General features: G+C 39.8%; 1 protein-coding gene and 1 non-coding gene across 2 annotated transcripts in view; both read right to left on the bottom strand.

Annotated features, from left to right (window-relative positions):
* The window catches only part of DMD (dystrophin), a 1,939,482-nt gene that overhangs the window by 915,797 nt on the left and 996,575 nt on the right, over positions 1 to 27,110 (bottom strand). The gene's annotated exons all lie outside the window — the stretch shown is intronic.
* Positions 14,238 to 14,407, bottom strand: LOC149991677 (U1 spliceosomal RNA). Its single transcript, XR_016508825.1, has one exon. It is a non-coding gene; the product is annotated as a U1 spliceosomal RNA (small nuclear RNA).

Raw genomic sequence — 27,110 nt, 5'->3', positions numbered from 1 at the left:
TCCTTGACAGCATTGAAATTATTAAAATTAATTACTTTTCCAGAAAATGTACAATGCACTCTTAAAAATCACTATATATATATCATCTATATATCTATGGATATATAGATGATATATATCTCTATATCATATCTGTGTATATGCTAATGAATGAGAAATAATCAATGGCAGGTATTACAAGAACTGCAATATAGGAATAAAGTGTTTCATAGCTACCTCATGCTAGTTAGCACAGGAATAACTGTGGGTATGAAGTAGAATGAGGAAAGAGATTACACATCAAGTGGTAATGCACCATTAAGTGATTTGTACTAAGAGAGGCAGAGAAGGAAAACTCTGACTCCAAAAAACCTCCGCTGCCTTGCGGCATACCTCTTCAGGGGAAAGGCTAAGGGAGTAAACCCCGACAGAAAATCCGGAGCCGGAGTCCCTAAGGCGGTTTGACGTTGTAGTCAACACCGGCAACTCCTGCGGCGCACCTGAAGCCAAGTTGTATTGACTCCGTCTTTCCCTTGGACCCTTCAGCTGCGAAGAGAGGGGGGGTCTGCTGCATGGGCAACAGCAGACCCTCCATATCACCCTGCCCAGGCTTTGTAGTTTCAGCTTCACTGGAGAGGACACTCCAGCGTCATCGCAAGATGTCGATTCAACACGGGAGGAGACAGATACCTTGTCACTCCCGAGTCGGACTGCACAACCATTCTTGGCGGTGCAGATAGACTCTTAAGAAGCTACACCATCGTCTCTCGAGACGGACGGCTACCGACGACTAAGAGAGGAATCTTCCTCCTTATGATGACTCTATCCATTAGCTGAAACAAAAGCAAACCAGTGCCTCTCTTGAAGGTGCGCATACACACCTGATACCGTGTCCATTATAATGTGAGGCTCCATAAAGCAATTGATTTCTGAGGTTCTAATGACTGATCACTGCAATCTGAAGTGCCTCTAATGACTAGTGTTTGTAAATATTTTGTTCTAAAAAATTAAAACATATTCTTAATAGTTTCGCTTAAATAGAACAAACACAACTTTTCAAAATATTTCGCAAGCAATTACTGCTTCTGGCTTCGATTGGCTTCAGATATACATTATTTTTCAAGAAATGGCCCATTGTAGACATCAGCACAGCAAAGTGGAGAAACTTGTTTCTAGGTCCCAGTAAATGGTTAAGAGAAACTCAGCTAGTTGATTGGCTTGTACCAGTTTCTCACTGGGCACAATCTTGTATAACCATTACTTTTTTTTCCTGGTGTCTGTTCAATTATGTTACCCTTGAAAACAGAAGAATGGGATCATCATTTACATTACCGATGGAAAGAAGGGAGCTATGTGACAGGCACAGTGCCTGTTAAGGTATTGTGTGTTTTCATCATTGGAGAGCACTTATGAACAGTAGGGGCCAAGGTAGCACGCTCCACCAAGTTCAGGGGAGGGGTGGGGCGAACTAAAATGGAGGAGGCAAAGCCAGACACCTGTTTAGCAAAAAGGGAGGAGAAATTAAAAGCTGTTTATCCGCTCTCATTGGCTTTACTGTAAGTCCGTTCACGTAGGCATAACTTTTGTACTACCTACTGTTGGGTGTGGAAAAGACATGTTTGATCTCTTGTGGAGGTAATATAACATACTATTGATATGTAATATTCATCGATCATTGTATTTGCTGTAATCATGTTAGATGCTCGATTACCTCCACACTAACCCCATGATAAATGTGCTATTAACAGCCTCATCTTAAAAATGAAGAAACTAAAACCTGAAGAGGTAAAGAAAGTTGCCCGATACCAAATATAGAGTTAAGTAACAGCCTTCCCTGGAGGCTAGAGCTGGCTGGCTGTGCACTCTAACACTAAGTAAAAGCACACAGGGCTCAGGGTTGTTGTTCTGAACTAAGACCCAATGTCCGCCTTTTTAGGACAAATATTTGGTCACACCTACATTTACTCATCTGAAATGGAACGAACAGATACATAACTTAGTTGGTAGAGTGCTCTAATTATAATATAAGGGATAAATAAACTAATTTAGATACAGTATTTATTTAATTTTAAATTATTTTCAAATCAGTCAACATTTGCTTGGCCACACTAAAAGACCTGTTGAAGAAGTTTAGACACTTGCAACTCTCTGTAGAATCCCCTTGAATGTGGACATTTCCAAATGCCAACTGAACGCAGATGACTTGCGTGGCACATTCAAGTACCAGGAGTGGAGCTGCTCCCCAAGAATTAGTTTGCTGACATGGGAAACAGTGCCTAGTCAAGTTCCAAATATTGTCACTTTAGTCCTGAAAACTTCAGCAACTATTAAAACTGCTCCCCTGTCCTCAAAAAGGAAACACCCACTCATGCAAAACCCACTTTGTGCTTATATGTAAAATGGACTTAGGCGTACTTAACTATAAACAGGGTTTCCATCTAGTTGAATGTCCAGGAGCATTGGGAAAGGCTGCTCATGCAGCTCAGGAAGATCAGCTCTTAACCCACAAGCCCTCAGTTCTAGCTGTTTGTGCCCACCTCTCGTTACAGCAACCAACAATGTCTGCCTGGTTCAATTCAGAGAGACCGTATTCAAGCTTATGTTAAGAGCTTAAACACAATGGTAACATATAGCTTTAAATTAATAAGACTGTTTCTGACACCTTCAGTGATTTAAATTCTTCCAAAAAGGTGAGAATTAATGTAGACAATGAGTTTTCATTTTAATTATTTTATACAATACAAATGTTTGCGTGCATACACATCTGATTCGCCACATGATAGAAGCCAACTTCCTTCTAAAACAAACATATTAATGATTTAACCAAGAGCTTGAGTTAAAAATGCTTCATTATTCATGTTTCATAACATTACACTAACCCAATCTATTCAAATTTAGCTGTCACTCAGAGCTCAGTCCTTTTTATGGTTATAAATTGCATTTCAGAACTTTGTGCCTTTATGCTGCCAATAAGTCATATTTTATAATCTGGCATATAATGAAAGGATAGTGTACAACATTAATTACAAGGTCAGTTCCGTGTCAAAGCAGAAACTCATTGAATAGTATTTTCATGGAAGTAGCTAGACTCGATTATGTTTAAACTTCATGATAATGAATATTCTGAATCAGACTCACTTCATGAGAGAAAAATGTAAGTTCTGTGGCAAAGTGACTTTTTCTCCCTGAAATAGTGTTAATAATTGAAGGCTTTCAAAATTTTATCCTGCAAATTTCAGACGTGATTAAATGTTGACTTTTTAAAGGCTGGAAACTTCAAATGCTTTAAAGTAAAATTATATTTCCATCCTAATTTAATGATAAATACATACTTATGCTGTCTAACAGACCTAACCAAGAATTTCTTGTCCATCTGATTGTTCTACCTAGAAGATATTAAATAAAGTGTAAAAAAAAAAGTATATTCTATAATACTAAATAACATTTTCTTTAAAAGGTCAATTTTAACAATATTTTCAGCATAATTTGAAAATTCTTTTATTACAGTCAACAGATGCCAAAAGACAGACAGATATAAAATGAACCTCTGTAACTAATTCCGTTGTCTTTAATGCACTCAACTCAAGGAAAGGATATAAGAATAATCAACAAAAGGGTAAATGATGATTTTAATGTGAATGCTTAAAATTAATGATTTCCTTCAGTTTCAGAAGCAGTTTTAAAATAGACTTGGATGGAATTTTCAAAAACACCAGGGTATTATATGACCTCTCTACGCCTCAGTTTTCTCTTCTAAAGAAGAGGGTGTTTAGATCAAGAACCGTGAAGATATTTCTCAGCTTCTGTTTATACCAGTATTTCAGTCAAATGGCTTAGTCTTACTCCCATCTAACAGAACACGTTCTGCCCCTTGCCCTGAAAGAGCCAGTGACTCAGAATTGTATCAGCATGTCTGGTTAAGTGTTGCTGCATTGAATTTCAGCCAGTTCTCTGCATCTTTGTATTTTTTTCTGCCATACTTTCTCATATTCTGGGGATTTCTTTTTATTCCAACTCCTCAGTCTCCACTGGAAGGAGACCATCAAATGGCCAGTAAAAAGTACCACAAAGCAGAGGGAAATATTTTTTCAGGACCTAAGCAAGGCTGGGACCTTGCCCTTTGGGTCAAGTCTTACAACAAAATGGACCAGCCCAGGCAAAGGGAGGGGGCATCTTTCCCCAGCTCTGCAGATACTTCAGAAGGCAGGAAAAGCAACTAAAACTAATGCTTTCACGGTACATGACCCATTTGGGGACACTTGGTGAAGGGTTAAAGAAAAATTGTATTTGATAAGGCACTGACTATTGATTTAAATACCTTCTGGTCTAATCCCAGAGAAAAAAAGACTCCATGTTCTTCGGTGGATGAGACTGTGAAGCTTTAGGAACAAAATTATTTATAGGTGACCTAAATAACTATTATCTGATCATTGAAGATTAGCAAAAAGAGCTGGTATCACCAGGAGGCTAGGGTTATGCCCTTAGCTTTGGAGATCTCTAAGGCAGCAGAAAGGGCTATAGGGACTGTATGAGTAAGGGTTTTTCAGAGAAACATAACAAATAGGATAAAAAGAGATTTATTATAAGGTATTATTGGCTCATGCAATTATGGAGGCTGACCAGTCCCAGAATCTGGGGGGTGAGTCAGCAAGCTAGAGACCCAGGAGGGCGGATGGTGTAGTTGCAGCCTGAAGGTCAGCAGGCTCAGGACTCAGGAAGAGCAGATGTTTCAGTTCAGTTGCAAAGACAAGAAAAAAACCAATGTCTCAGTTATGTGGCAATTCAGGCAGAAGGAATTCTCCCATACTCAGGGGAGGGTCAGCCTTTCTCTTCTATCCTAGCCTTCAAAAGATTGGATGAGGCCCACCCACATTAGGGAGGGTAATCTGATTTACTCAGTGGAGTATTCAACTGTTCATTGACATTGTCCACAAACACCCTCACAGACACACCCGGAAAAATGTTTGATCAAATATCCCGGCACCCCCTGGCCCAGTCAGGCTGACACAGAAAATTTATCATCACAGGTTGTAATGACAAACCACAAAAGCAGTAACGGTAGGTGCAAGTTGAGCGACAAATGTTATGAAAATGGTTATAATTCAAATTTCAGAAAAAGTGCTCGCCAGGTTTAATGCCCCATAACATTACAAATCATCCATAACCCAGATGCTCCTCCTTGCTCACGTGACTTGCCTTGGAGGAAAGTGTACACCCTCCGCACCCAAGCCCCAAGCTAAGTTTCTGTACTGAAATGATGAAGGATGAACTGGGAGCAGAAACATGGCGGCAGCAACTCATGGGTCCAAGCAAGGCAAGAGCTAACTTTTTGTTGTTTTGTTTTCTTTTAGACTCTTAACACTTTAATGATCATGGCTCTGCATTGTCTTAACAACCCATAGTCCAGTAAGGTAACACCAATTTAATAAATAATGACACAAATACAACAAAATGCTATCCAGCCATTTAAAAATGTGGAAGATGACAACTTAAGAGCAAAGAAGAATATTTGTGCTTCAGGAGTTTCTTGTACAGTGAAAGTGCTCCACATTCTCACAAATAGAATGCAAAACGTTAATTAGGAAAGAGAATTTATAAAACTCTGATTGTCCCAGGTTACGATCCTAAACAAAAAGTGCTGGCAAGGATGCGGAGAAAAGGGAACCCTCGTGCACTGTTGGGGGGAATGCAGACTGGTGCAGCCACTGTGGAAAACAGTATGGAGTTTCCTCAAAAAACTAAAAACGGAACTGCCTTTTGAACCAGCGACTCCACTGCTAGGATTATATCTGAAGAATCCTGAAACACCAATTCAAAAGAACGTATGCACCCCTATGTTCATAGCAGTGTTATTTACAGTAGCCAAGTGCTGGACACAACCTAAGTGCCCATCTGTAGAGGAGTGGATCAAAAAACTGTGGTACATTTACACAATGGAGTACTATGTAGCAGAAAGAAAAAAGGAACTTCTACCATTTGCAAGTACATGAATGGAACTAGAGAGAATTATGCTTAGTGAAATAAGCCAGGCAAAGAAAGACAAATACCATATGAACTCACCTAATACAGGAAACTAATGAACAACACAAACAAATGAGCAAAATTGAACCAGAGGCATGGAAACGAGGAGCAGACTGACAGTGACCAGAAGAGTGGGAGAGAAGGGGGAAAGAAGGGGAAGGGTCTAGTCAAGGAACTAATCTGAATGACCCATGGACATGGACAACGGGGTAGGGATTGACTGTGGGGGAAGGGGTGGGCTGGGTTGGGGGGGAGCAGTGGGGGAAAAAGTCAGACAGCTGTAATAGAAAAACAATAAATGCATCATTAAAAAAAAAAAAAAAAGAAAGAAAGAGAGCAAGCAGCCCAAAAGAGAAAACAGAAATGTGTCTTGTCCTACTGACAGTTAATAAATGTAATAAAGTGACGGCATTTATAGAAAAATGGATTAATAACACTGATGGAGTGACAGAGAGAGGAAGGAATGCCACTGCCTTGGGACAAAAGCAAGATATATTTAAAAGTTCGATTTTTATCTCTATCGTAGGTTTTATAATCATATATTCACAGTTATTTTTTTAAATGAAAATTGTTGAAGGAACTCAGATCTCTGGGTAGGGGCATGTTTACATGCTCCTCCGTCCAGGTGTCCTGTGGCTCAGGAGATAAGCTGGCCTTGTCTCCACCTGCAGCTTTAGGCTGTACAGGCCACTGAGTCATGGAATCCTGAGAACAAAGAAGTCTGTTAAGTACTCCATCTGCCTCCTTGTAAATAAAGTCTTAATTGGAGCCGGCCTTGAGGACTAGCCAGTCTGTTTTGTATCCTTGATAGGTGCTATCTAAGCCATGAGTTACCCTAGCTGTGTTTTACACATTAATGATACATTGTAAGAAATTCTTTCACTGTTAGCTGTAGAACTCACCCCTCCCCTGTTCTTTTTTTGTAACTTTTGAAATCCTAATAAAAGGACGTGGGGTCTCATGCTCGCTGCTGACTTGCCAGAGTGTGCAGTGGCCCCCCGATCGTCTCCATTTTGCTTGCTGGAATTACTCGCATGTCCGGGATCAGAACTAACACCATCATCACACTTTAGAAAATACTTACAGGAAATATAATTTTATATATATGAAATTCTCTACCCTTAACCTCTTTTCTCCACTGATAGTTATTTTAAGACAGCTTTGATAACATGAGGTTTCAATTTTTTACAAAACACAGCAGCGTGTTAGAACAGACTGCACGTTGTAAATTAAACGTGTTATGAAACAGCCTGTATCCTATCATTTAATGTTCATAAAAACAGGAAGGTTAAATCCATACACACATAACAGGGAAAAAAGACTATTAGAAAGTGTTGTAACATGGTAATGTATTAAAATGTTGAAAGTGGCTTTCTCTGGAAAATGGTACTAAAGGAGATGTTTACTTCTCCATGCACTCCCATGTTCCTCAAAAAAGCTTTCATAATTATCCTGGCTGGGGTGGCTCAGTAGATTGAGCACCAGCCTGAGAACCAAAGGGTCGCTGGTTCGATTCCCAGACATGGCACATGCTTGGGTTGCAGGCCAGGCCACCAGTTGGGTGCACACAAGAGGCATCCACACAATGATGTTTCTCTTCCTCTCTCCGTCCCTTCCCCTCTCTCTAAAAACAAAATCTTAAACAAAAACTTTCATAATGACCCAATATACTTTTCATACTCTGAAAAAGTGGTGTTTCCTTGTTAGCTGAAGTTTTGTTTTACCTGATAAGTCTGGGTCTCTTCTACTCAGTTTTTGGACCTCTTCCTCTATAAACTCAATTTGTCTGAGAAAAATTAACATCTACAACACATGTTTTTGCATTTTGAGACTTTATGCTCCCGGTATCATCCTGGGATAAGTATTTCTAGACAGACAGGGGGCACTGATACACAATCTCTTCCCTAAGTTCTTATTGAATATGCAGTATGAAAGTTAATCAGGGAGATACCCAACAGTGCTGTGTATCAATAACTTACAAAAATGGGAACTTCATTTGATACTTTTATTTCCTAGGGTGAGAAAGAAATTAGAGCAAGGTAATATCTGATATAAAAATAGCTAATGTCATGCAAAATTTATTAGAGAAAATGTGATTGCAGAAATGATCAAATCCTAGACTATGAGAGCTGGAATACACTCATTTTACAGATTCAAGAATTCCAAAAAATTAGGGAAAAACCTGATTTTTCTGCTGTCACACAGATAAGCAGGTCCTCACAGAAATGTCTGTTTTTTCTCTCTTTTTTTCCTTTAAGCATTTTGGAATGCTTAGTTTGTGCCAAGCACTATGAATATGCTAGGGATTGAGGGGTGAATAAAGTGGACAACAACCTTGAACTCAAGCAGTTTGGGGTTCTAGTGGACAATATAGACAAATCAAAGGGCAACTGATTATAAGGTTTTGTGTTAAGGGCCAAGAAGGAAAAATTATGGAATACATGGGACACCTAACCCAACACGTGGCAGAAAGCAATCTTTTCTAGTATATTTTTATACTCATGCCCCTCTGCCTAAATATTTTGTTTCTAATTTTTTCAATAGCAACTATTCCACATGGCTTAAAATATTTGTGGTTCAAATGAGAGCTCAGGCAAATTCCTGACAAAGGCACTCAAATAACACTGATGATTTCAACATTTGACCATATTTATCAGGTAAAGAAAAAAAAGCATGCTTCAAAAGATGTAATTATTTTTTAATGGCTACTCCTTTTTTCAATTTCACAACCGAGGTCCTATCCAGTTCCATTTATCAGGAGAACAAGCCTTACACATTCTCAAAAGTCATTTTGCCAATCAAATTTTCCTTTGCTCCTCCCTGACTGGCTGAGGTTTACCTGTGCTCAGCCTCAAGTCAATCCACATGGTCTCTGGGGAGACAAACTAAATACCATGTTGCAAAATACAGTAGTCCCTCTTTATATCGTGGTTCACTTATTGCAGCCTCACTGTATTGTGGGATTTTAAAAAATATTATATTTAATTATTTATCACGGATTTTTCGCTATATCACAGGATTTTGTGGTACTGTATACATATGTTGTTAAAGTTACATAGGTTAAAGAGTGTAGAATATGTTTAAGAACATAAGTAGTGTTTATAAAAGTGTGGAAAAGGTTAATAAGGGAGTGGGAAAGGTTAATAAGGGACTGGGAATGGTTTATAAGTGTGTGGGAAGGGTTTATAAAACCTTAAAATATATATAAATACTAAAATAAATGTAAGGGTCCTACTTCGCAGATTTTCACCTATTGCGAGGGGTCTAGAATGTAATACCTGTGATAAGTGATGGAATACTGTAATATCTTCATCGATTTAGTCTGTAAAATTGTCCTATGATAATGCAAATGAGAGCTGGGGCTAACCCTGATTCTGGAATCAAGCAGTTACCACATTAAACAGGAATAAGAGCCAGAGGGAGGCGGGGTGGGGGCTGGGTAGAGGCACAGAGGAGGGGGAAAGGGAAGCATCTGTAACAGCGTCAACAATAAAAGTAAAGTTAAAAGAAGAGTAAGAGGTATACTGCCTAATGAACTCAACAGAAGTAGTTTTCCTTCTGTCACCACACAAACAAGATGTGAGAGTTGATTCTGAAGTCATAAAAGCTTCTACCAATATCTGGTAAACACAACTTCCCAAATTGTTCTCTCCCTTTACTCTAACTGGAGAGAGTGCATTTTCTTCCTTTTTTCCCAGGCGATAGTATTTATCCACTGAAGAACTGGCTAATGGCTTCAGTTCCACATGGCTAATTCCCCTAGGAGAAAAAGCATAATGCTGCATGTAAAACTCAAGTGTATTCACAAAAGGGCCATTCTTTTTCCTTTGAAAAAGTTTGTTTCAGGTTCTTTGGGAAAATCTGGTGGTAGAATGTTTGCCACTTAATAATTCTATAAAGTGATCCTAATTTATAAAGTTGCTATTACTCTTGCAAGAAAAGAGGAGGCAAAGAGTACCATCTCAGAGGCTGAAGAAAGCAAATGAGCATCTCCTTGAGTGGAAGTATCAAAATCAAGGGCAGATCGCTCACCTTCAGAAGTGAATAAAATGGACATTATACACACAACAGCCAAATAAATGCCCACACTGTACAATCATTTTCCCATGTTTATGAGATGCAATGCTGATTATATTGCACACCTAGTCTATAAACCAAACCAACAAATATATTTTAAAAATCCATCAAACATCCCAATAAGATACCACACACACACACACCACCAGCACCACCACCACCTCATAACAATCCTGGGACATGCATATATACAGAGGGGTATAGAGAATACATTTTAAAGACAGAAACTCACCACATATTTTATTGCTATCTGGGCAGAAACACATGTTCTGAGCTTTTCTTTCCTCTTTGCCTTTTCCCAAAGACAAATGGGCCTGTTCCTTTAAACAATCTGTTTAAAAGAGCTAAGCTTCTTAGAGTTGAGAAAAGCATACTAATATTTCTAAAATATCTTAAGTACAGACAACTTCAGAATAACGAACAATAAGCCATTTTGTTAAAGAGAGAAACCATGTCTTTCTTTGGGTTCACACAGAAACGAATGCTTGCACCCCCAAATTATTTTTGTGGCAGGCTGATAGCTGCACAGATTATCCACAGCATTACTATTTGTGTTACTGTCAGGATACAGTTCAATCAAACTCCAGTTACCTGGATATCTATTCTTTTGGGGATAAGCCTAGGATATTGTCTATAGGCAGAGCTTGCTATCACCCCAGACATTGTTTCTTTTTATCATATCAAGTTCTATCTGTGTAGTCTATAATCCAGAGTTAACTATGACTCATACTTCACACAAACATGCGCCTTCGTCAGTTCAGACCCCTTTATAACAGTTTATTCTGCTTTTCAACCCCTCTTCTATGTGGCAAAGCTCTCTCCAGGTGCCTTCATCACAAATAATCTTTCTTTTACCTGAAATGCTAGTCTAATTTTTGCCCATGGATAGTATCTTGCATTTAGTATAGAATCTAGCATTTTATTATGGACAGCAATAAATCATTTTCTTGTTAATCTATAGGGTTGTATTCTTCCTTCTGCAAACAAATTTCAGATCCCCCGAGGGCAGGAACAATATATTTGATTAACTGACTTATTGGCACAGAAAGCATTTATTGAGTTTTAATTATGGGCCAAATAGTGTACGATGCCTTGAAGACAGAGAGATGGCAAAGAAGTGTTCTTGGCTTTCAAGGAGATCCTGTCCCTTTAATTCAATCCAATATTTGCTTCGAGAGAGCTATAGAAAAATGTACTCTAGACTGGCGGTTCTCAAATATTAGAACCACTGGAGAAGGCTTGTTACAATTCAGGCTGCCAGGGTCCACTCCCAGTCTTTCTGATCCAGAAGATCTGAGATGGGGCCTGAGCATCTATATTTCTAACAGTTTCCCAGATGACATCGATATTGCTGGTCTCGGGACAGTAATTTAAGGGAGAGAAAGGCAATCACATAGGAGATACATGTACAAAGACACAATGTAGGAGAGCATCTGCTGTGTTCAGAGAAGAACAGGAAGGTTGAATGGTAGGTTCAGAGAGTGTATTGGAGGTAAATGTGACATGGTACTTGGGGACAAATTTTAATGGTTTCAGAAGCCTTGCTAAGAAATGGATTGTAGAACCCTGATGTGTGGCTCAGTGAATTGAGTGCCAGCCTGCAAACTGAAAGGTCGCTGGTTTGATTCCCAGTCAGGGCACATGCCTGGGTTGGGGGCCAGGTCCTTGGTTGGGGGTGCAGGAGAAGTGACCAATCAATGTTTCTCCCTCCCTTCTCCTTTCTCTATAAATAAATAAATAAAATCTTTACAAAAAGAAATGGATTGTAGAAACATGAAGCACTATCAGAAATTTGTAAACAGGGGAGAAATGTGATGTACCCTGGGCTCTAGTTTTCAGAACAAAATAATTAGGATGAAGGTTTGTATCATAAGGATATTTAGACCTAAAGATCAATATTAGTTTCTTCTTTCAATATTGAGGGCTAGATAGCAAACTTCTAATGTATAGTCTGTCCCAGATTTCCTCTGCTGGACAATTCTAACAATCTCCTCGGGAAATCACAGCCTCCAGTGAAGCTTTCCTTGCTCTCACCTAGTGGTAAGTGGCTACCTGGTGTTCCACTTCAATACCATCCACATTTTTATTCATATGATTGACAAACTTATCAAGGGATAAACTGTAGGTGGAAGTCATGTTGTAACTTTACTGATCAGAAATTTGAAGGCTAGGTGAGGGAATTAAATTAAGTTAACCTAGCTAGTCAATAACAGAGTCAAGACTAGAATTCAACTGTCCAAATATGTTATTACCACAATAATGTACATAAGCCGATTTCACTATTTAATTGATTATAACACGAATAGTTATGACCAAGTTTGCACCTGTGCAGATAATACTAATTCACAACTGCAACAAGGACAACAAAGCATCTTGCAGTTTAACAAACCATGGCTATCATCAGTAAATCAACAAACAAGTGCTGGCGAGGATGTGGAGACAGGGGAAGCTTTTGCACTGCTGGTGGGAATGCAGACTGGTGCAGCCACTGTGGAAAGCAGTATGGAGATCCCTCAAAAAGTTAAATATGGAACTGCCTTTTGGCCCAGTGATTCCACTTCTGGGAATATATCCAAAGAAGCCCAAAACACTAATTAGAAAGAACACAAGCATCCCTATGTTCACTGCAGCATTATTTACAATCGCCAATATTTGGAAGCAGCCCAAGTGTCCATCAGTAGATGAGTGGATAAAAGAAATAGGAGACATTTACACAATGGAATACTACTCAGCTGTAAAAAGGAATCAGTTTTTAACCTACTGTGGCAGCATGCATGGACCTGGAGAACATTATGCTAAGTGAAATAAGCCAGGCAGGGAAAGACAAATACCATATGACTTCACTCATATGTGGAATGTAATGAACAAACTGAACTAACATAGAGACAGACTCATAGATGGAGAGCAGACTGACACCTCCGGGGCAGGGGTTGGGGTGGAAGAATGAAGCAAAAAGGAAAAAAGGCGCATGGACATGGACAACAGTGTGGTGATTATGGCGGGAGGGGGTGTAAGGGGGATAAAAAGGTAAAGGAAAAAATACAAAAATAAAAAGAAAAAGAAAAGAAGAAAAAAAAATAAAAGAAGGTATCTTCTAAAGCATAACAAAGAAGACCACTCTAAGATCCAGCCTCCTCTTGTTGGCTGTCCTTTATTCCTGCATGTCTTCTTACCTTCCTCAATTTCACAAGCAACTCCAGGAACTCCTTAGGAATTTATTTCACTCAGTTTTAATTTCCTCATCAGAGTTATGGCTTTGAGGCTCATTATCAAACTTGCACCTCATGCCCTCATTCTTACCTGTCATAAACAAATCACTTTATTATATGGGCGTATGCTTTAGCACGTTACTCTTCACTAAGTCTAGATAAAACAATTAAATTTTTCATTAAGTTATCATTGTTTCTAATAATTTATTATCTTGCTTTTTGCAGAAAATATGGATATTGAAGAGAGATCACCTCCTCTTTTTGATGTTACAAGCAGAAAGATTAACATTCTATTACTGAAATACAACAAATTAATCCAGATTACATATTCTCATTTATGTAAGAAACAGATTTAACTTTCAGACACATGACTTTAACACAGAATAAAGAATACAATGTTTTTATTTATTTTTAGCCTCAACAGTCATTGCACTTATTAAATATGTTAATATCATGGGCATAACAATTGAAAATATGCTTAATTGTTCTTCCATGGGGACCGGATAATCTGCATGAGATTGCTATGGGGTTTTCATGTCTCTCAATTATTATTAGACCTTTCTAATTGGACACTGTCTCTAGTCTCTCTCTCCTCTGACCCATCCTATGTAACGCCTCTGAAATAGATCTTTGACTGTATCTCTGTACTCATTCTAAACTTGCCAGTTTCTCCAAGTTGCTTCTTTTCGACATTATCAGCACATCTCTTACGCCTCTCCTTGCATGCCCAATGGTGTGGGATTTCTTGATATTTCCAGGACAGATCATGCTCTTTTGTGCTTGCATGATTATTCAAGCTGTGGTCTTCACTTCCAATGCTTCTCCTCTGGATTGGCAGGCTTCTTCTCCAACTCCCGGATGAGATCATCTGCTACCTTCTCTGTGAAACTGGGTCCTGGACTTCTCTGATTCCTTTCCAGATTTTATTTTATTTTATTTTATTTATCTTTTTAGGGGGGAGTGTGATCACAGTCCCAGCACCCCACTACCAAAAATTATGCAGTCAAGTTTCCCGCATTTGGGGAAATCTCAGGGGTCAGCACACCCAGAATGCAATGTGTAAGCCCTGTCCTGGGAAAACCACCTTCATGATCATGGTATCTCCCCTGCCAGGTAAGTATCCTTTCCAGATTTTAATGTTCCTGTCTTGAAGTACTATAATGATTTTAATGGTGTCTTTCCCCACTACACCAAGCATGTACCATTTGAAACATACAAACTATAGTCAATACTCGACAAATGTTTAATTAGTGCATCAACGACAGCATCTATACAGTGACAGCCACTGAATATACAACTCACCTCTCAGTATCTTTGTAACACACTCCAAGGATGTTTTTACGCATGCTCCCAAAGAAAATGTTCTTGTCAAAGTCAACGATGAGCCCCGTGTTGTTAAGTCCACTGGGCAATTTGTTTGTGTTTGTGTAATTGACATTTTTGGCAACATTTGACACTGTCATTTCCTCTAAAAGTACTTTTTTCATTTGGTTTCACGGACATCACATATACATGGCTTTCTGTATCGCGTCATAGTCTCCTTTGAACATTTCTTTCCCCTTCCCTCTCTTTCAAGTGTGTGATCAATTCTCAGCCCCATTTCACAAATTCTCTTCCTAGGAGACCTCATTCAGTCCCACGCCTTTAAAACAATTTATAAGCCTACGACTCTCATATTTATATCTTTAGTCCCAATTTCTCTCTTGAGTTTCAGACTCATCTACCCAACTTCCTCTCCAGCATCAGCACTTGGATGTCTAATGAAAATGAACATGGTCAAAATTACACTCTTGATTTCATCTTTCCCTGAACCATACTGTTCTTCCTCCACCTTTCTCCATTTCTACCAGCCAAGAACTTAGAAATCAGTCAGTTTTACTCATACTGCATAACAAATCCATCACAGAAAAACCTATCATCTATACCTCTGAAGGGTATCCTGAATCCAAGGGTATCTCACGGATGCCATCATTCTATCCAAGTCTAAACCACCACCACCGTGTATATGGACTATTATGGTGTCTCCTGGTTGCAACTGTCCCATTTACATCTAATATCCACTCAGCAACAAGAAAACTCTTTAAAGAAGACAGATCATATCACTTCAATCTCCTACTCTAAACTGTCCAATGATGCCCCATGAATCTTAGAGAAAGAATTAAATTCTTAATGATGTTCTTGCATTATCTGGCTCTTGTACACTCTGCTACATCCTTCCCTCCCATTTCCTCCTTGCACTGGGATCCATGATATTTCTTGGATAATCAAGTGTCTTTTGATCTCAGCACCTTTGCCCTTGCTGCTTCCTCTGCCTGCAATATTTGTTCCCTCACTCTTCTCCTGGCCCGCTGCTTTAGGTAACTCTCGTTTCTTCACAAATATTGCCACTCAAAGAAGTAAAGTGTGCCCACCCAGTCTAATCTTGTCCACATTCCAAATAATTCTCTATCCTCTAAAGCAGATTTTCCCCAGAATGTATCACTTTCTGAAATATTATGTGTATTCATGTAATAAATAGATATTGCTAACTTACTGTCTGGCTCTCTACTGGAATGCAAGTTCAATGAGGGTAGGGACTTAATTTTGTTCCCTCTTAAATCCACAGGACCTGCATATAATATGTGCTTGGTAAGTATATATTGAATGAATAAATATATTGAAGGGACCCAAATTATACCACTGTGGCATACATATAATTTTGAGCTGAAGGCAGTTGAGAAACAACAGATGCAGAAAGGTGCTTTCTCTGCACTCCCCTTCCTGCCTAAAAGCAGAGCCTTCCAAAAGTTTTCTAATTATTATAATTCCCCCCTTAAGGGGGGCCTCCACATACGAGGAGAAAAGGATAACTCCTCTCCCCACCACAAATAATAAGCTGGCAGCAGAATGAGAACTTGCATAAATAGACCTTACTAAGACAATCCTTCCCTCCCATTAGTTATCCCCATGTGTTTCTCAGCAATTTTCCACAATTTATTATTCCTTGAAATCCTAACCCACCACACTTATTACTACGATACGTAAGCTCTAAATTCTAACAGCTTCTTGGAGCTCCATTTTCTCTGTGCTCCTGTTTACATATATAAATAAATTTTGCCTTTTTTCTTGCTAATCTGTCTTTTGTCAGTTTAATTTACAGGCCCCAAGTACTGAACTTAAAAGGGTAGGGCAAAAGCTTTTCCTTTCTGACAACATAAATGAACACATCAATAAATGGATAGCCTGAGTACCTTTCCTCATCCTTCTAAGCCTTGCTCCATTATTCTTTGTATTGATCATGCAACCATTGCCAGCTAAGAAATGGAATTTCTTAAGAGTAAGGACATTAGAGATGTTAAAAGGCTACCATAGAGAGCTGCCGTATTGAGAAATAGTCCACATGGTCTTCATTCAATCTCATTATTAAGTTAAATTGTTGGGAGGATTCAGATGAGGAATGGAGATAGCCCTCTGCACAGAGGTCTCAGTGATGGAAGATGTCTAAACACACGTGAAAAGAATAGCAGTTCCTTAGATACGGGTAAAGGTTATTGCTTATTCCAATCTGACAGGTTCACACAGTCCAGGCCCAAGCAATGCCCCCCTTACACAGTGACAAACCTCCCTGAACTCAGGTCTACCCAAATCTACACAAACATGGCCCGCTACTAAAATACCATCTGATCAGGTGAGGATAGCCTCCGATCCTTCATAAGTCCCCTCACTGCCATTCACATTTCTATTTTTAAATCCTCAAACTCTTTCAACCGACATCAAGTAGCTTCTACAAAAACACAGGAGGGCATTTCAGACTGCGCCCCTAGAGAATGTGAACCTTAGGTCCATTCACAAATCTTGCAGGTGATGATCTACCCATATCTCAATTCTTACTCTTCCAAAGGAGGGTGGAAGCCTACTTGTAGACCACTTTCATGAAAACCCAAGAAGATGGCTTTGGCAGAGAAGATATCTAACCAAGAAGTTTCTTTGGGGATGATTTAGCTAGAGGGTATTCCATATGGACCAGAAAGGGGTATCACTAGAGAAACAGTGGCTAGGGGTCCTCCATATAGACCTGAAATGGTTATCACTAGGGAAATAGTGGGCATATATAATACTTACTGTTTCTGGAGAGAAACCAGGCAAGCAGAGAAGCTGGGGGAAACAGAATCTCAGAAGGAGTGGCAGGCTCATGCCCAATGTAGCCAACAATGCCTATCTTTATCTTGAGAGCCCTGGGGTGGGAACAACTTAAAATAATTGCGGGGGGTTGACCTTTAGCATAGATCCTTGAGTCCTTAGATGTGGGGCAGCAAGAAGATTATCCGGGTATTGGAGTGTTTCAACTCAAACTCACTTAAGAGTTTATGACTAAAATAGTCTATTTTAAAATTATTCATGGCACTTTGAGGGCAGTCGTTTTCTGCCACCTACAAGCCTGTGCCTCTCCTAGTTTCTGAGACTTCCACCAGCATTATACCCAGGAACAAGCACAACAACCGAAGTTATTTTATTATCCTGGAAAGCATAGGTATAGGACAAAATGTATACAGTAAATCTGACTGTTTTACTTTATGAAACACTGATTACTGAGGTTGGTGATGTGTTCTATAAGCTGCTCCCACATCCATCGGTGTTACTGTTTTTTTCCATTACACAAAAGTACAGTGAAAGCACCTAAGCTGGCAGCTTTTTGTTTCAATCCTAGTTCTTAAAGTGACAGGGAGAACCAGGCTATAGAGTGAACAGAGAATGACTCTCTGAATCTTGGTGAATTTCTAGTAAGTAGCCCCAGGAAATACTGGGCCAGACTCAGGGAATGGCTCAGGGTACATGCCCCTGCAGGAGTGGTTCTCAGAGAGGGGTTGCTTGATCTCCATCCTTAGAGTCACTTGGGAACTTTTCAGAAATGTAGATTCTCAGGTCTTTCCTCATCGCTATTGTATCAGAAATTCTGCAGGTGGGGTTGAACAACCAGTGTTTTCACAAGCCCTCCAGGTACTTTGTGATGGAGGCCAACATGGGAAAACATCCTCCTATAGTGCTATAAGCCAAATGGATTTGAGGCAGGTGGGAGCAAGTTCCCTGGACTCTAGCACTGAGGCTTACCAAGCAATCCTGAGAGCTAAAGCCACCTCATCTGCATGGCAAGAATACGTCTATTGACCTGTGTCAGGCCCATAGTGCAGCCTTTCCTATTGCTAGCGCCTTTTGTGCTGTCTTAAGCTAATCCTGGTCCTAAAACCAAAATTAGGTAAAAACAGGCTGGACTTCCTTGAGCCAAGCTCCCACACTCTACCTCTCTCTATAGACAGAATGCTGCAGATTGTGCCCACAGAGTTAGCATCTCCCTTGTACACTCATCTTCTGGATACCACCTCCTTCTCACCTGCCTTGCCTACAGTGACATGAGATTCCCCTCCTTTCATCCCATGTGGACAACAGCTGAAAGGGTCCCTGCTCTCAGAATCAACCAGGCCTGCCACATTTTTAACTATGAGTCTTAATGAAAACTGTTTCTTCTCTCTGAATTACCCTTCCCTGCTCTGATTTTTCATTTGGGGGCTGATACTACAGCCTTTGGCAGGCATCGTGTTTTGTGCTCACCCTTTTGAGAGCACAGCATTGGCATTATTTGATTACATGCCTGACTCCCCTCAGCTAGCAGATCCTGGAAGGCTGCGTCTTTCATCTCTCTATCACCAGCATTTTGCACAGTTCCTACCTACCATTTCAGACTTGATAACATTTTGATAAATGAATGAGTGAAAACCAAACAATGGGTTCTAAGGAGAGAAAAATGGATCCTATAATAAATGTGTCTTTTGAACCTCACTACGTTTGTGAGCATACAGACCAAGGGAAATCATTTCAAATGAATTTACTTGGGGTTTTGTGACTCCTTCCACTCTTGATTTCACTTTGTAATCAAGGCCCTGAGCTGCCTGTTACTACTCAACCTTACCAAACTCATACAAATTCCATTGGCCATGCCTACAACTGCCAGAGTTGCTTGGAATTGTATACTGATCCTCCAAGGTGCTTAATGAACCACCCTGGCTGATTAACAACCACCTTCAAGATTGATGAGCATGAAATGCCATTTTAATAGAAACCAAACCCTCGCTTCCCTGATTTATAGACCTATCACTGCTATGAACCAAACCAAATTTCTGAAATTCTGGCTGCTCAGATCCAAATTGCGATCTGACTGTGGCATTATTAATATTAGAGTTTGAGCTTAATACTACAAAGGCACCTGGCAAACTAGGGAGAGAGAACAAACCTGGGAGTAGGAATGTTAGCTAGAAGTTAATGATTGGTACAGAGCAGCGTGCGGCTTAGGCAGTCCGTTTTCTTTGTCAAGTGTGGATACAAAATGATCCCTGATTGCAATACGTATCCATGGCAGTTATGTGTGATGCATTTGAAAATAATAACTTGAGATAGGGAAACAAAAAATGAATAGCCCAGGGAGTGTGGCATTCACAAAGAGGCATTTTATCTGCCGGCTCTTAATCAGGGCCAACCTGCATATTCACATTTATAGCACAAAAATGGAAAGAGAGGGCTGGGATTTAAAAGGCCCTTCATCTTGGTCAGGCTCTGTGGGGCGCGCTCCCTGTTTCTGATGTCCCCACCTGCAGGTGGTGGCACTGGCCCCTGGCCTCAGGAAATATGAAGCTCATTCTTCCTCACGTTATTCCCACCGCTTGTAGACCACAAACAGGAAGTTAGGGGAATGACAAAAGGTCTCTCACTAAAAGGCTTGATTAATCAGCTCAATAATGCTGGCTCCACAGGCCTTTGTTTTCAAATAAGGTTTTCAAAAAATGTGCTAATATGTCTCTTCAGTTTTATTCAAAATTCAATACAATACAATAAAGAGAGGGAGGGCATAGAACAGTCTAAAAGGAAAGGTATTCAACACAGGCCAAAGCGAAAGACCAGATGGAGAGGCAAAAAGATGTGTTGAAACCTTGAAATGGCACAAGAGTAGGATATTTGAATGGGAAAGAAACTAGTGGCTTGAATTTTGAGTTTCTCAAACACTTCTGTCCAACCCCTCTAAAGAAAGGAACTAATGTGCATATGAGGGAGTGAGAGACATGAAGTTGATTCCGTGGTGGACTAGAGTGCAAAGGCCCAGTGTTCTGCATCTGCTCTAGGGCCCAGATCTTGAGTAAGACTTTCTTGACTGGTCAGGATAATTCTATCTCTCTGTCTCTCTGTCTCTTTCTCTCTCTGTGTGTGTGTGTGTCTCTCTCTCTCTTTTTCCCTCTCTCTCTCCCTCTCTCTCTCTTTCTTTCTCTCTCCCTTTCTCTCTCTCTCTCTAACTCTCTCTCCCTTTCTCTCTTTCTCTCTAGCTTTCTCCCCTTCTTTCTCTCTCTTCCTCCCTCTCTCTCACCCCCTTCCTCTCCCTCTCTATTTTGCTGTTTCTCTCTCTTTTCTCTCTACCTCTCCCTTTCTTCCTCCCTTCCCCCTTCTCTTTTGTTCTTTCTATTCATTTAATTGAATATATTCGGGTGACACAGGGTCACAAAATCATACAGGTTGCAAGTGCACAACTCAACTAAACACCATCTGTGCACTGTACCCATCAGCCCAAGGCAAACTCTCTTTCTGTTCCCATTTATCCCCCCTTTGCCCACCTCCACCTACCCCACCCCCCCTTTCCCTCTGGCTTTGACCACACTAATTTTTTTTCTTAATCCCTTCACCGTTTTTTTACTGAGCCCCTTAAGTACCCCCGACCCCGACAGCTGTCAGTCTGTTCTCTGTATCTATGCTTCTGTTTCTATTTTGTTTGTTACACTATTTTGCTCATTTGATTCCACATCTAAGTGAGATCATACTGTATTTGTCTTTCTCTGACTGACTTATATCACTTAGCATAATACTCTCCAGGTCCATCCATGCTGTCGCGAAAGGTAAGATTTCCTTTTTTTTTTTTTTTAATGGCCGAGTTGTATTCACTATTCCCATCTACCTTTCTTGTCTGTGTCCTATTTTCCTCTAATCTATTGGCCAACCTGTGGGAAAGGGCTTTCGCAAATCCTGGCCTATTCAAGTTATTTGCCAGAATCCAAGTGAATAGCCTATTTGTTGATGTACTTATAGAAGTGTACCGTAGTCTAAAGCAGTGGTTCTCAAAGCAAGAGGAGATGAAGGCCAACAGCATCAGCATCACCGAGGAACAGGGTCGAGCCCCAGCAGTGTGCCATACAGCAGATCCTTCAGGGGATTCTGATGCTGCTGAAGTGTGAGAACCATCAGCCTACAAGGTCTAAACTGTAGTATGACTAACCATCCGCTGGGGACTGTATTTTTAAAAAAGTATATAGGCCCTGTCTGGTGTGGCTCAGTGCATTGAGCACCAGCCTGCAAACCAAAGAGTCACTGGTTCGATTCCCAGTCAGGGCACAAGCCTGGGTTGCGGGCCCGGTCTCCAGATGGGGGCACGTGAGAGGCAGCCACACATTGATGTTTCTCTCCCTCCCTTCCGCTCTCTCTAAATATAAACAGATGAAAATCTTTTTTTAAAAAGTATACAGAATCTAGGACTTCAGCCCCTGACACTGATTCAACTGGTTTGCGATAAACGTAAGCAGTCAACAGCTTTTATCAAGACACACAGGTGACTCTAAAAGGGGAAGTACAGATTGCACTTCCAGAAACACTGGCCCCAGAAGAGACAGTTTCTGAACCACTAAGTGTAGCAGGCAGGAGCCTGGCCTTCTCTCCATCACTTCCCTCTCCCCCACTTTCCTTTAATCTTCTTTTCATGAACACTCCATGCTCTTGCACGCCTCTGGACTCTTGGCTCTTCTCTGCCTGGTTCCCCACCGATCTTATTTCCTTGTCTATTCAACTTGTACTCCTGTTCATATTTTATGAAAAGCTTTCTCAGCTTCCTCAGGCCAAGTACATGCTCTCACTTTTTCACTCTTCTAACACACCATTCATAGTGCTCTATCTGAACAAGGAGGGTCTTTGGAAAGGTGTCGGCTCGCTTATGCATTCACTTGATAATTATTTATCTGTCATCTCTTTTGTTCAAGGGACTATGTTAAGCCCTGGGAATTTAATGGTAAACAAAATGGACACTTCCTATCCTAATGGAGCTTAAAGGCTAGACTGAAATCATAAGTGTGACACTTATTAACTGCATGATCTTTAACCTCTTTGCATCTCAATGTTGCCTGCTGTACATTGATGATAATTTCAACCTCCCAAAGCTGTGGCAGAGATGAAGCAGCAAGAGTAAAAAGCACATGACAAAATGCCTCTTTCCCAATACACAGTAGGCCTTCAATAATAGCGGTATCTATTATTAGATTATTTATCTCATTCCATTGTAATGGTTTTCAGTATCTGTCTTCCACTGGTCTGTGAAGTTCCTTGAGACTTATCCTGTTCACCTTTGAATTGCTTGTCCTTATCACAGTGCCTGCAACGTAACTGACATTATAATTCCTCTCTAAACGTTTCCATATAAATAAATTGCACTTTCTCAGGCAAGTTACGTACCCTAATGTTAAGTATTTTTGTTCTTCCCTAGGGAAAGAAGGCAGAACCAGTCAGATAAACATCAATGGTAATTTTTGTACTGTTGCTATTTAAGGAATGTACTACTAATAAGAACTTTTCCTCTCACGTTATGAGATAAAATAATTGAATCTAAGTTAAATGTCATGTCACTAAATTTAACCACATTTCACCCATTCAAGTGCCCTTTAAAACACAAAAAGAAAAAAAAGGAATCCATGTTGAAACCTCCTTTTCAGAAGCACTGAAGGAAATTAGTGGAGACACACTGGCCTGGAGGAAGAGTGCAGCTGCCAGCCCTCAAGTGAAACTTGCCCAGCCTCACACTATCTCAAAGAACAAGGATTGCTCTTGTGCATGTGGACCCCACATGTATACGGAAAGAAGTAAACAAAGTCAGGTGAATTCTGCTGTGAGCATCTCTATACTTAAGATAAAATTTTGGCTAATAAGAAAAACCTGTTTCATTACAAAATGGTCTTTCATTCTGTGGCTCTTTAACTTGATTGTGCATCAGAATCACCGAGAAAGCTTGTTTCCAGACTGCTGAGGCCCCTGCCCGTGTTTCTGATTCAGTATCTCTTGGGTAGGGTCCAGTATTTTCGTTACGAATAATTCCCAGGTGGTGCTGATCTGGGGACCATGCTTTGAGGGAAAAGGTCTAAATATGCCACAAAGAAGAATGCTCTGTGTCAGAAGAAAGAGAAGCAAGAAAAGGTTAAAGAAAAAAAAATGAAACAATTCTCAGGTAACTGAAGCCCTCCAAGTAAATTTCTTTGTGCTTCACATATATACCTATAACCCTTCGTTTCACAGGCCAGCCTAAATTGGCCACTTTATTTTGTATGGCTATTTGTGTGAATCTACTTTCTTATGAGATAGTGAACTTCTGAAAAAACAGATAGATACCAGAGGGGAGGGAGGTTGTGAGGCTGGGTGAAAAAGGTGAAGGGATTCAGAAGTACTAATCGGTAATTACAAAATAGTCATAGCGATGTCAAGCACAGCATAGGGAATATTGTCAGTCACAGTCTAATAAGTGTGTATGCTGCCAGGTGGGTACTGCAAATATCGGGGGAACACTTTGTAAGTTATATAAATGTCTAACCACTATGCTGCACACCTGAAACTAATATAAAATAATATTGAATGTAAACTGTGATTGAAAAAAGAAATTTAAACCGTGGTATGGTTTATTCATTGCTACGTCTCTCATCGCTTATATAAAGTAAATGCTCAATGAATGTTGAATTAAAAGAATTCTAAAGAAAATAGACTGTTCCCCTTAATCTCTAAGTTGGTAGACACTTTATGAAATAATCCTTACTTAAAAACTCTATTCATTTTACTCTTTAGAGTTTTGATTTTTTTTCATCTGAAATGATTTGCATAGATGAAGAACAGGACAACTTCCATAAGGTGATACATAAGTAATACTTAGAGATATTTAAAGAATTAACACATTATACGAATACCATACATAAAATCTATGCAATTTCACAAAATTTTCATTATGCACCTACTACTGGAAGTGTACTGAATGTTGGAAATGCCTAATAGAATACTAATAGCTTCAATGCATTGAGTATTTAAGATGCAATGGGCGCTACACAAAATGCTTACCATAAATTATGCTTATTTATTTGTCACAACACCCTTATACTTTGGCACTATCAGCATATCTAAATAAAGGAAGAGGAAACCAAAACTTGTAAAGATTAATTTAGCCACGGCCACACAGAGAAGAAATAGTGGAACCTTGACTTGAACTAAGGCTGTCTGAAGTTAGACTGTGCTCTCAATGGCTCTTCTTTATTAACTCACTCTGAAGAGGTGCTCGGCTCTCAGGAGAGTCACAGGCAAAGAGACCAAATAATAAACCCGAGTAAAGCTATTGCTTCAGTTTATATAGGTCCAAAGTTCTAAAGCACAGACCCCAAAGGGTAAGCTCACTTTTGGATCCACATCAGAAAATGTTAAGGGACAATTTTTCATTCATTAATTTGACAAATTTGTGTTGAATGCCTACAGAGTTCCCAACAGAGGGAAAATATGTGCCAAGTCAGAAGAGATCACCACTATTTAGAAAGGCTCTAAAAAAAAGTTAGTGGGATGGGGGTACAAAGAATAACACAAAGAAAGGAGTCGTGTACGAGAATACTGCAGATGTAGCAGAAGCTAGACCATGTTGGGCCTTGAAGGCCATGTTAGGGCCAAGAGCAATAAAAATCCTTTGATGTAGCAAAGTTCTATTTTTAAAATATCAGTTTGGCTGTAGAGAGAATACTAGTGGGGAGGGGCAGAATTATTTTCATTCGACCAGTTCAGAGCTTATTGTGGTCACCCCAGTAAGAGATGATGGCAGTTTGGCTTACGGTAGGGACAGACATACAGGAAAATTGCAGAGATTCTGAGGTTAAGATTAGATGATGAGTTAGACATGGTGGTCTGAAGGACAGTGAGGAGGAATTAACTACAAATCTCAGACTTTCAGCCTGCTCAACTGGTGGTATCACTGACAGCGATAGAGCGGAGTGGGTGTGCATCAGGTTTGAAGGAAGTGATCGTCAGTTCAATTTGCTGTTTGTTGAACTTGAGCCATCTTTGAGGTCAACTAGACAGATGGGTATAGAATGCCAGCATTTATGGGGCGAGTTCAGGTCTAGAGATGTAAATTTTAAAGGCTTTGCAGGAAAACTAGTAATTTGAACCAAGAGCATGAATGCAATCACCTAAGAACAAAAGACATGTATCTTTCTGTGGTACATTGTCTAGTGAATCAGAATCATATCCTATTTAATTTTAAATTAGAAACCCAACATAACCACCCAGAGTATAGAATGAAGAGAACTGAAACCTTCAAAGTTTGGTCAGTGTGCTAAATCTCAAAAGCAGAGCTGGGGCAGGAACACCGATCTTCAGAGCTGCCGTTTAATTCTCCAACTTCTATATTAATGGTTCTCAAAATGTTGTCCTGGGATCAACATCATTAGCATCACCTACGCACTTGTTAAAAATGCAAATATCCAGGCCCCATCCCAGATCCACTGAATAGGAAGGTTGGGGATTGGGGCTCAGTCCTCCTGGTGGGTCTGAGGCACGTGCATTTCTGAGAGTTCCCGCTTTCTTTTGTGCAATCACTTGCTTGAGTTTTCACATTCATAGGTAGAGAGGGAAAAGGGGCAATGTGAGGCTGATCTTTATGGTGTGCCAGAGGAGAATATATGAGTTAGACCCCCTTGAACCGAACAAGAGCTGTAAAGAGCCTTGATACATGTATTTGAAAACACCATGATTATGTATACCATTTCTGTGCTTTGCAAGAGGGACAGCGGTACCAGGGGAAATGACATTAACAATCTGGGTTGAATAGGTAAAATGGTCTAAGATACAAGGAAGAAAAAATTGATTCCGTAGAACTTGACAGAGAAGGCACTGTGAAGCATCAATCTCAGTTTGACAGATATAAACAGCTATTTTCAAGGCTCAAACACCCACACACCCACCCATCTTTAGAACAATGTTAGCAATTCTGTATGCTTGACAGATAAACCTCTGCTGCAAATTATCCTCCAGTCACGAGATTTAAAATCAGCAGTTTCTGGCATTTTATTGCTTTGAAATAATGTAACCTAAACCAGATGTTTATACCTGTGTCTTAAAAATGTAATAGAATAGTTCACTCGATGTGTTAGCACAATTAAGGAACACTTTCTTAATAAGGGAAAGGGGGCGAATTGATATGTTTAATTCTTGAAAACATGGATTGTTCCCTGCTCTGTAACAGTCTGTCAGCTAGAAGTTTCTATTAACTACCTCTTCTCTACTTCATGAATACAAGGGTAAGTTATGGTTTTAACAATCACTTTGAAACATTCTGGGACGTAAAGGTAAACACTGAATCAGTTTAATTTGCATTCAGGACAGTTTTAGTTTTTTATACTTACTATCATCCTACTTTTTAATTTTTTCAAGCTTTTATTGTGAAAATGTTCAAACATAAAAAATGTGGCAGTACAATTGGTAGTTACACAATAGCCAAGGGGAGGTACAGTATAGGGAATAGAGTCAATAATATTGTAATAACTATGCATGGTGCCAGGTGGGTACTGGAAATATCAGGGGAACACTTTGTAAAGTATATGATTATCTAATCATTAGTCTGCACACCTGAAACCAATACAAAATAAAAGTGAAAGAAAAAATATGATAATACAATGTACATCCACATAATTTCACCTAGACTCAACAATTGTTAGTATTTGCCATTGTTGGTTGTACCTAACTGCTTGGCCT

The sequence above is a fragment of the Furipterus horrens genome, unplaced genomic scaffold (genome assembly GCF_987537825.1).
Source record: "Furipterus horrens unplaced genomic scaffold, mFurHor1.1.pri manual_scaffold_17, whole genome shotgun sequence".
Taxonomy (NCBI): Eukaryota; Metazoa; Chordata; class Mammalia; order Chiroptera; family Furipteridae; genus Furipterus; species Furipterus horrens.
This window is presented reverse-complemented; position numbering and strand designations above follow the sequence as displayed.